General features: G+C 44.0%; 1 pseudogene; it reads right to left on the bottom strand.

Annotated features, from left to right (window-relative positions):
- Positions 1 to 7,921: 7,921 nt before the first annotated feature.
- LOC101415335 (bifunctional methylenetetrahydrofolate dehydrogenase/cyclohydrolase, mitochondrial pseudogene) lies at positions 7,922 to 9,360 on the bottom strand (annotated as a pseudogene).

Here is a 9,360-nt window from a genome sequence, read left to right as displayed (position 1 = left end):
ACTACCATCAAACTGGGTGAGGAGCAAGACAGCCCATCAGAACCCCCGGGTGAGGGGTGAGGGGAGTTCACCAGGCACGGCAACCACCTCTGAACAGTGGGTGTCTCTAAAACCCCATGTTCAAGGACCGCGTCCTGACGCACGGCAGTGCCTTCTTTCTATTTGGAGAAAGAGGGAATCTGTCTGCTTCCCACGCTGAGGTTTCTTTTCACCTCCGCTTAGGAACCCGCAGTCTTCATGGTGGGCTCTGGAGCCCATCAGCACCACGTGGGGGAAATGTACAACGAACGAGACTTCCCATGGGGAGGGACAGGACCGGGGAAGCCTGATCTCTGGCACGTGGGCTGCGGGGGCAGGACTGTGCACGCTCAGCTCCCTCTGGAGTGAGGAGTCCTTAGGCTGCCTCCTCCTGGATCCTGACCCCCGACTCCGAATGATGGCCTGGTTGGGTGGACCCAGGGCAGACACTTGGGCACCTTCATGGCTCCAGCGGGGCCTCCTTTCATGAGCATCAGTGCTCCTGTGAACTGGCATTTGACTGGGGGTGCAGGGACTGGAGTCCTGGTCTAGTGGGTGCAGTTTCTATGGGGTGAAAGAAAAATCTGGTAGTGGATGACAGTGACAATACTGTGTATGCAAGTGAACATCACTGAATTGTATATTTGAAAAAAATAAATGGGAAATTTTAGGTTGTATGTATCTTACCACAATAAAAATTTCAAACATAGACCTGTACAACACAAACAGAACCCTAAAGCAAACCATGGACTACACATAACAGTATACTTCTATTAACATTGTTCCATCAGTTATAACAAAAACACAGCATTAAAGCAAAAATATTACAGAAAACTGCCTGTGAGAAGGTTTTATGGAACTCTGTAATTAAGTGTGATTTTCCTGAAAACCTTAAACTTCTCTAATAAAATATTTTTAAAAATAAAATGTTATTAAGATACAAAGTAACAAGTAACATTAATTCAACAAGAAATGAATACGTGGGGAAGTGGATGTGGCTCAAGTGATTGGGCTTCTACCTGCCATATGGGAGGGCCTGGGTTCCATCCCTGGGGCCTCCAGGTCAAAGAAAAAAGCATGCCTGTGCAGCGAGCCAGTGTCCACGCGGTGAGCCAAGTATCCACGTGCTGAGCTGAGTGCCCGTGTGGAGCATCAAGTCCCCAGGCAGCAAGCCAATTCCTACGCAAGGAAGACATGAAGCAAGATGATGACACAGCAAAAGAGAAACAAGGGGAGAGACAAGGCAAGACACAACAGAAACCAGGAACTGAGGTCATGCATGTCACAGGGAACCTCTCTCCTCAGCAGAGCTCCCCAGGATGGGCATCCTAGAGGAGAAAAAAGAGAAGAGAAGACAAAAAGAGAAACAGATAGAGAGCATCACACAGCAAAGGGACACAGACAGCAAAAACACCAGGGTTGGGGGAGGGGGAAGGAAAATTTCAAAAAAGAATACTATGGCCATGCCATTTGCTGCAGGTAAATCATTTGACACAATCCAATACCTTTTCATAATGAAATACAAAGAAACAAGGCAGCAAAATGAGGACCACATAACTAGCATCATTCTCGATGGTGAAAGACTGTGAATTTGTCCAATAACATCAAGGCCCAATCCATGATGCTGCTTTTGCCCCTGCTATTCCTCACTGTCCAGGATGTCCTAACCAGAGCATTAGGCAAGAAAAAGGAGGTAAAGGCATCCACATTGGAAAGGAAGAACAAAACTCTCTCTGTTTAGAAAGGACAGGATTTATATATAAAAATCCCTCTAGGACTCACAAAATACTCTTACAGCTAATAATGCCAGAAAGTTGCACAAAAGTCTGTTGTATTTCTCTAACATAGAAGCAAACAACCTGAGAAGAAAGTTATAATGAATTTCTTTTACAAAAGCATCAGAAAAAATAAAATACTTAGGAAGAAATTTAACCAAGGAGGTACTAGATTTGTTACCTGAAAACTACAAACCATTGATGAGACACATTCAAGGAGGGGGACCTGGAAGCCATTTTAGGAATTAACCTGAATGAGAACTTATGGATGAAGCTTTTGACTCGCTACAGACAGGGCAAGAGTTGTCCCATGGCCCCCGGAGCTTCCCAGGACAGTTGTGCAGAATGAAGCGCTTTTCCACATGGGACAGGGCAACCAGGCCTCAGGGCCACAGGGAGGTCTTCTCCACTGGGTCTGAGGTTCAGTCGGGTCAAAATGATGGCTCAGTTGTCCCAAATGGTATTGCAGGGACAGATGCTGGACATTGTATGTCCTGCCATAACCCACTGAATGGACTGGGGGGAGTGTAAACTACAGTGTAAACCATTATCCACGTGGGGCAGCAGTGTTCCAAACTGTATTCACCAAATGCAATGAGGGTGTCACATGATGAAAGAGCTTGTCGGGGTGGGAGGAGTGGGGTGAGGGGCGATGGGGTACAGGGGAACCTCATACTTTCTGAACATAACTTTTTTATCATCTAAGTATCTTCAAAAAAACAATTAAAAATTGATGGGGTCGGGGAGTGGGGAGTGGGGTATATGGGAACCTCTTATGTTTTTTATTTTTTATTTTTTATTTTTTTAGATTTATTTATTTATTTAATTTCCCCCCCTCCCCTGGTTGTCTGTTCTTGGTGTCTATTTGCTGCGTCTTGTTTCTTTGTCTGCTTTTGTTTCTTTTGTCCGCTTCTGTTGTCGTCAGCGGCACAGGCAGTGTGGGCGGCGCCATTCCTGGGCAGGCTGCTCTTTCTTTTCACGCTGGGCGGCTTTCCTCACGGGCGCACTCCTTGCGCGTCGGGCTCCCCCACGCGCGGGACACCCTTGCGTGGCACTGCACTCCTTGTGCGCATCAGCACTGCGCATGGCCAGCTCCACACGGGTCAAGGAGGCCCGGGGTTTGAACCGCGGACCTCCCATATGGTAGACGGACGCCCTAACCACTGGGCCAAAGTCCGTTTCCCTCTTATGTTTTTTAATGTAATGTTTTGTGTGGTCTCTTAACTTTAAAATAAGATAATTTTTAAAAAAAAAATTCTCAGGCACCTCTCCTGCCAGCCACGGTGCAGGAGAGGAACTGCTTGAGCCCACTGTTTAGCTGTGCACACACGCCCCCTTCAGGCAACCAACAGAATCTCAGAAATTAAATTTTAATATTATTCACTGCTATAAATTTGGAAGAAGGAAATGGAGCTAACTATCCAGTGCCTTGATGAGACTGCATGGAGATAACAAGAAGCAAAGTACAAGGTAAGTATACAAAAATCAATTGGTCTCTCCTCCCCTGCAGTGAACAATGAAATAAAAAACAAACAAATGCATTTATAGTTGTAAAAACACATAATAAATTCCTTTGCTCAAACCTAAGAAAATAAGTATGTATTTCTCTTTCATAACCTATTATAAACTTGCAAGTAGTAAAAAGTTAAATAAATGGAGAAATATCCCTATTTCATGTTGGGTAGAGTCAATATTTTTAAGATCCTATAGAAAATCATAGAAAGATATTTTGTATATATTTATGAAACTTTTCTGCTCCTAGAAGAGCATGCAAAATGCTTAAGAAGGACAAAACTGAGCAGCCCATACTGCCTGGTTCCAATTCTTATTATAAATCTACAATAATTGATAGAGTTTGATGTTGGTACACAGAAAAATGGGGAAAAAATAGAGTTCATACGTAGATCCATTAAAATATGTTCAAGTGAACATAATTCTTTCATAATATGGAAATGGAACAGCTGGATGGCCATATGAAAATAAATAAAGACATAAACTTTACAGCTTACACACAAATTTTCCTAAAATAGTTTATATGTGAATATCTAAGAAGCAAAATTATAAAAAAAAAAAAACAAAAAAAAACCGTGAGTTTCCAACAGAAGAATGACCTCGTGCTTGCTGATGAGCTTTTCAATGCAACATCTAAAGAAAGAGTCATGAAAAGAAAAAATGGTAATGGGACTTCATTTGAAAAATTAAAAGTTCTACTTTGTAGAAGACACTGCTAATTGAATGAAAGACCTCAATCCTGCACTGGGAGTAAGTTTTGTAAGACCCATATATTTTGTACCAAAATATACAAAAGCCCTATAGAGCTCAATAAAAAGAAAACAAACCACACAACTAAGAAATTGGAAAATGACTGAACAGATCCCTCACTAAATTAGGTATACAATTTACAAATAAGCACACATAAGGACACATCATTTGTCATTATTGAAAAGTAACTTAAATCAACAATGAGAGATACTACCCACCCACTGGAATGGCTAACAGCCAAAGAACAGACATTCCAACTGCTAGCAATGATGTGGGACAACAGGAACTCTCATTCCTTGCTGGAGAGAATGCAAATGGTACAGCCACTTTGAAAGATATTTTAGCATGGCTTACTAAGGTAAATATATCTCAGCATGTGACTCATTAATCACTCTCCTAGGAATGTACTCAAGTTTGTTTGACAACTAATGTCCACACACAAAAAATCCAGCACTGATATATTTATAGCAACTTTTAGTTATAATAACCACAAGTTGGAGAAACCAAGATGTCCTTCACTAGGTGAAAGGATAACCAAACTGTGGTATAACTATCCCCATATAATTACTCAGCAGTAAAGAGGAAAGTGCTACCCTGCCACAGAAGGACATGGATGCATCACAAATTCATATTGTTAAGAGAAAGAGGCTGCTCAGTTAGGGCTACATGATTCATGACAAGGTCACGCCTGCTTGTTGATGGGGTACGATGTTAAGGACCTCTTTGCACACAACAAAACTAGGTGCTCCAAAACCTGTCAAATTAAAAAATTCAGGTATCTGCTGAACTGTTCTTTTGTCTTCCTTTAAGATCTGAATTGCAGTGGGGAAAAGAGATGATATGAAGTAGTTACTCTCAAATCTCAGCATCACAAAATGAGTTAGGCACTGGCCCAGCTGCTAGAGAGGTAAACAGACAGATGAACAAACAGAAATATTCTTGCCATCGTGTCTCTTACATTATTGCAAGATAAAGAAAAACAGAAAACACTGTGGCAACTGTTTTGAGTTTCTTCAAGTTTCCAGAGTTAGAACAATTTCAGGACTCTGGCTGGGCCTTTCTTAGTTGGGAAATGTGGGTCCATAGTTCAACATCCTGTACTTTAAATGAACTTGGTAGGGGTTGTTTTTATTAATGAGGGTCTGTCACCTTGATGGAGAACCACAACTTGTCAAAATGTTTCCATCATTCCAAATAGGAATGCTGTCAATTTTAAGCCTTTGCTTCTCATTCTGTATACACACCGCAGGAATGAATACTCTACATTCTGATGCGAGGAGATTCTTTATTCTATATATTCCAAAAAAGTGAGACTACAGTACTTGTCCTTTGTGTCTGGTTTATTTCACTCAATAGGATGTCTTTTAAGTTCATCCATATTGTCACACGTATCATGAATTCCTTTGTACAGCTGAATAATATTCCATTGTATGTCTATACTGTTATACATTTTATTTATCCATTTATCTATTGAGGGAAACTTGTGTTGCTTCCATCATTTGGCAATTGTGAATAGTGCTGCTATGAACATTGGTGTTCAAATATCTTTTTGAGATGCTGCTTTCAATTCTTTGGGGTATATACCTAGTAGTCCAGTTGCCAGATCATTGGATAATTCTATGCTTTGCTTTTGGAGGAGCCATCAATCTGTCATCCATGGTGGCTACACCACTTTGCATTGCCACCAGCAGTGAATGAGGGTTCCTTTTCTTCCACGTCCCTCCAACACTTGTACTTTCCATGTGGTTTAATAATATAAGAGGTGGCCAATTCAGGTGTAAGAAGGATGCTCCCTGGAGGCTCCCTTCTGACAGCAGGCCCAGGAAGCAAGTGCTGAGAGGGCAGGGCCACATGGGGAAGGAGACTCGGTCATCAGTCACCTCAAGAGAGACCCCCATCCAGGAAGACTTGGATTAGAGGGGGGCCAATGTCTCCACAGAAAATCCATGAAATTTTCAGACACTGCCAGTCCCAACAGATTTCTCCCAAGATCCTCTGACTATCATGCAGGTCAATTTGGTGAGATGCTGCAGAAGTCCAGTGCCCCTGCTTGCCTTGAGGAAAGGGGAACCTCTGGGGGGGGGGGGGGAGGTTTCCTGTGATGCCTGTGGCAGGATCCTGCTTCCCAAGGGCAGAAAGAAACACTTAGGAGAATGAGACCCCCAGGCTGTGGGTACAGGAGCCCTCTATTGGCATGGCGCCCACCATTGTGCCTTGACATGCTCTGTGCAGGGGAGGGGTGAGGTCAGGGCACCGCTTGATCCTCTGGGCTTGCTGTAGGCCCAGGTGGGGCTCAGAGAGGCCGGAGCACAGGGGCTGGTCTCCTTTGCCTGACATCAGTCACATCCCTTTCATTAATGCACTTTCTATTTAAACAAAGAGCAAAGCAAGAGAGCCCTGTTGCATAGAGCCTTGCTGGTCTCCCCCACAACAGCCCAATGATAGTCTTCCCTGGTGACAACAGGACAGCTTCCCTGAAGACCCCAAAACAGCCTCCTCTGGCTCTCCTTTCAGAGCTAAGCTCCTTAGAAACAGTCCCATGCAGTCCCTCTCCAGACCTATTCATCTCTATTTCAGCCCTCGGTGTGTCTGAACTTGCTGAAGCCTAGCCAACCACTCCAGTGGAACAACTCTCCTATGGGTATTCCAATTATGTTCAAATTCTCACATGCAAAGGCCACTTTCTTTATCATGCTTGAACTTTCCTTCCTGATTTTTCAGCAGCTTTACAGATTTGATTATGTCTTCCCCTTCTGCTATCTTGGCTTCACCAGGCTTGGGGCTCCCTGCTGATTTTCTTTCATACATCTCAGTGTCCTCTTCCTCTGTTACCTGTTTACATGTTGATGCCCCACAAGGTTCAATCTTCTTCTCACTTTCCTTCTCATTCACCCTAGTCTATTTCAGTGACCACATCCAAACCTATTGTTTCAAGCAGGATGCCAAGGACTCTTCTTTTTTTTTTAAGCTTTAATCAGAAAGCCTGATTAGACTCAATATTAATTCAAGCTCTTAAAAAAACCTTTTAGGAAAATCAACAGGTTCAAAGAGAAAAGCAAGCACGTTCTGACAATTCTTTGGTGGAAAAGTAAGTTAGTTGCATACTTACACAAGCTGCCCTCATGATTATCAAGCCCAACTGTGACAGTTTTGTTTTTCAAAAATGGGTTTCAAGGTATACCAAAGAAACCACATAGATACTCTCTAGTAGTAAAAAACTTAACAATGAAGTTTAAAGATATAATAACAGCCAAATATGACAACACACATAAATAATTTATAACATAAGCCTTTTCAATCCCAGAAAACTAAAATGGGAAATCTCACTGAATGATAACATACATAAAAACAAGAGCTAACAGCAAATAGAATCCTAGACATTTTCCCAGTGACTAAGCCACAAAATGGCAACTTAGCAATACTATTAGGATGTAGTTGTTCTTCTTTCACTCCCAACTGTTCTATTTCGATAAATCTGGCTATCAACGAATACATGGATAAATCTGGTAATTGCTTTTTTTAATCCTTCTTACTTGCTATAATTTCTTCCATTTCCTGTTCCCTTAATTTTCTCTGGCAACATTTTTCCTTTGGTTTGACCAGTTGAACTCAACAGGTTTGGAACCTGAAGTGAGTATCAACTCTTATTAAAATAGCACTTGGGTAAAGCAATCCGAGAAAAGGCAAATTTTAACAGCTGGAGTGGCACACCAAAGTGAAGCATCCGTTCCCAAGGTGACAATGCCCCGTGTTACTTGCTGGGAAAACTGCTTCTCTTGGGTCTCCTGGCTCAGCAAGGATGCTGGAGTGCTCCTGGGTGAGGTGCTGGCCAAGAGTTACGTGTGCCAGCGCCCACCCATTTTAAACTTCCAATAAATACAAAGCACTGTTTTAAACCATTTCAGAAGAATAAAAAAATATTGCATTTCTTTTGGCCTGTTTTGCTTCTTGAACTGGCTGGGAAGGCTGTTCATGAAAGAGAAGATTGAACAGTTAATTGGTTGCTGCTCCAAGCTCTTTCGACTTCAGCACTTCCCGCTCTTCAAGCCTCAGCAGTTTCTTTGCAGCAATAACGGTGTTCTTCATGAGCATCGCCACTGTCATGGGACCGACGCCCCCAGGGACAGGGGTGATGTAACCTGCTTTCTTCCTGACTTCTTCAAAATCCACATCTCCGACCAACTTGGGCTTAGGAGTTATGGGATCTTCAACTCTATTTATTCCTACGTCAATGACTGCTGCTCCTTCCTTGATCAGATCAGCAGTTATCAGATTTGGAATGCCTGCAGCAGACACCACAATATCTGCAAGAATTGTATGCTTTTTCAACTGTTCTTTGGGAGTGCAGCGATGAGCTATTGTGACAGTTGCATCACCTCCGGGCCGTTCGTGGGCCCCGTCTGTGTGCAGTAACGGCGCAATGGGCGTTCCAACGTTTTTCGACCTTCCAGCCACAGCTACATTCTTCCCTAGAGCTGGAATTCCAGTTCGCTTAATTATCTCCCACGCGCCCCACGGGGCGGCGCGGAGCAGGGAACACTGGTCCAGGCCCACCCGCCCGACGTTAACTACATGAGAGCCGTCAGCATCCTCGTCTGGAGAAACAGCGTTGCAGAGCTTTCGCTCGTCAATGTGCTCTGGAAGGGGCAGCTGAACGAGGGGGCCATCTACATTGTCATCGCTGTTTAGTTTATTGATCGAGGTCAACAGTTCTTCCTCTGAAATCGAGGCTGGTTTCAAGATGGGTTCGCTGGTGATTCCCACAGCCGGGCCGCCCGCGTCTTGCCGAGGGCGCTCAGGGGCGGCCGCTGGGGGCCCGAGGCCACCCACGCTCCCACTTCCTGCCGCACTTCCTGCTTCATCTGCTGGGCAAGCTTCTTTCCGGAAATGATAACGGCTTCATTTCGAGCCGCCGAGGGGTGGGAGGGGCGATGGCGGGGGCGGCAGCTCTGCGCGGGCCCCCAGCGGGGGGACCAGGCAGCGCGCAGCTGTGCGGGGACCGGCCCGCGCCTGGAGGGCAGGACGCTTAACTTTCCATATCTAGCCCAGATCTCTCTCCTGAGTCCCACATGTGAACTTCTCACTTGTCTTTCATAAATCCCTCAAACTAAGGCTGTTACCCCACAGTTCTACTCCATTTTCTTTTTCAGTCTGAATGTCACCACCCCATGCCCAATTCTCTAAGCCAGAAACCAGATGATTTCCTTTATATTTCCCACTCTATAATTCTGAAATACAATTAGTCTGAAATTGTGTCAGTACTACTTCCTAAATATATCTTCTCAATTCCACCCCACCTTCCCAT

Source organism: Dasypus novemcinctus, chromosome 15, assembly GCF_030445035.2.
Source record: "Dasypus novemcinctus isolate mDasNov1 chromosome 15, mDasNov1.1.hap2, whole genome shotgun sequence".
In the NCBI taxonomy this organism is placed as follows: Eukaryota; Metazoa; Chordata; class Mammalia; order Cingulata; family Dasypodidae; genus Dasypus; species Dasypus novemcinctus.
This window is presented reverse-complemented; position numbering and strand designations above follow the sequence as displayed.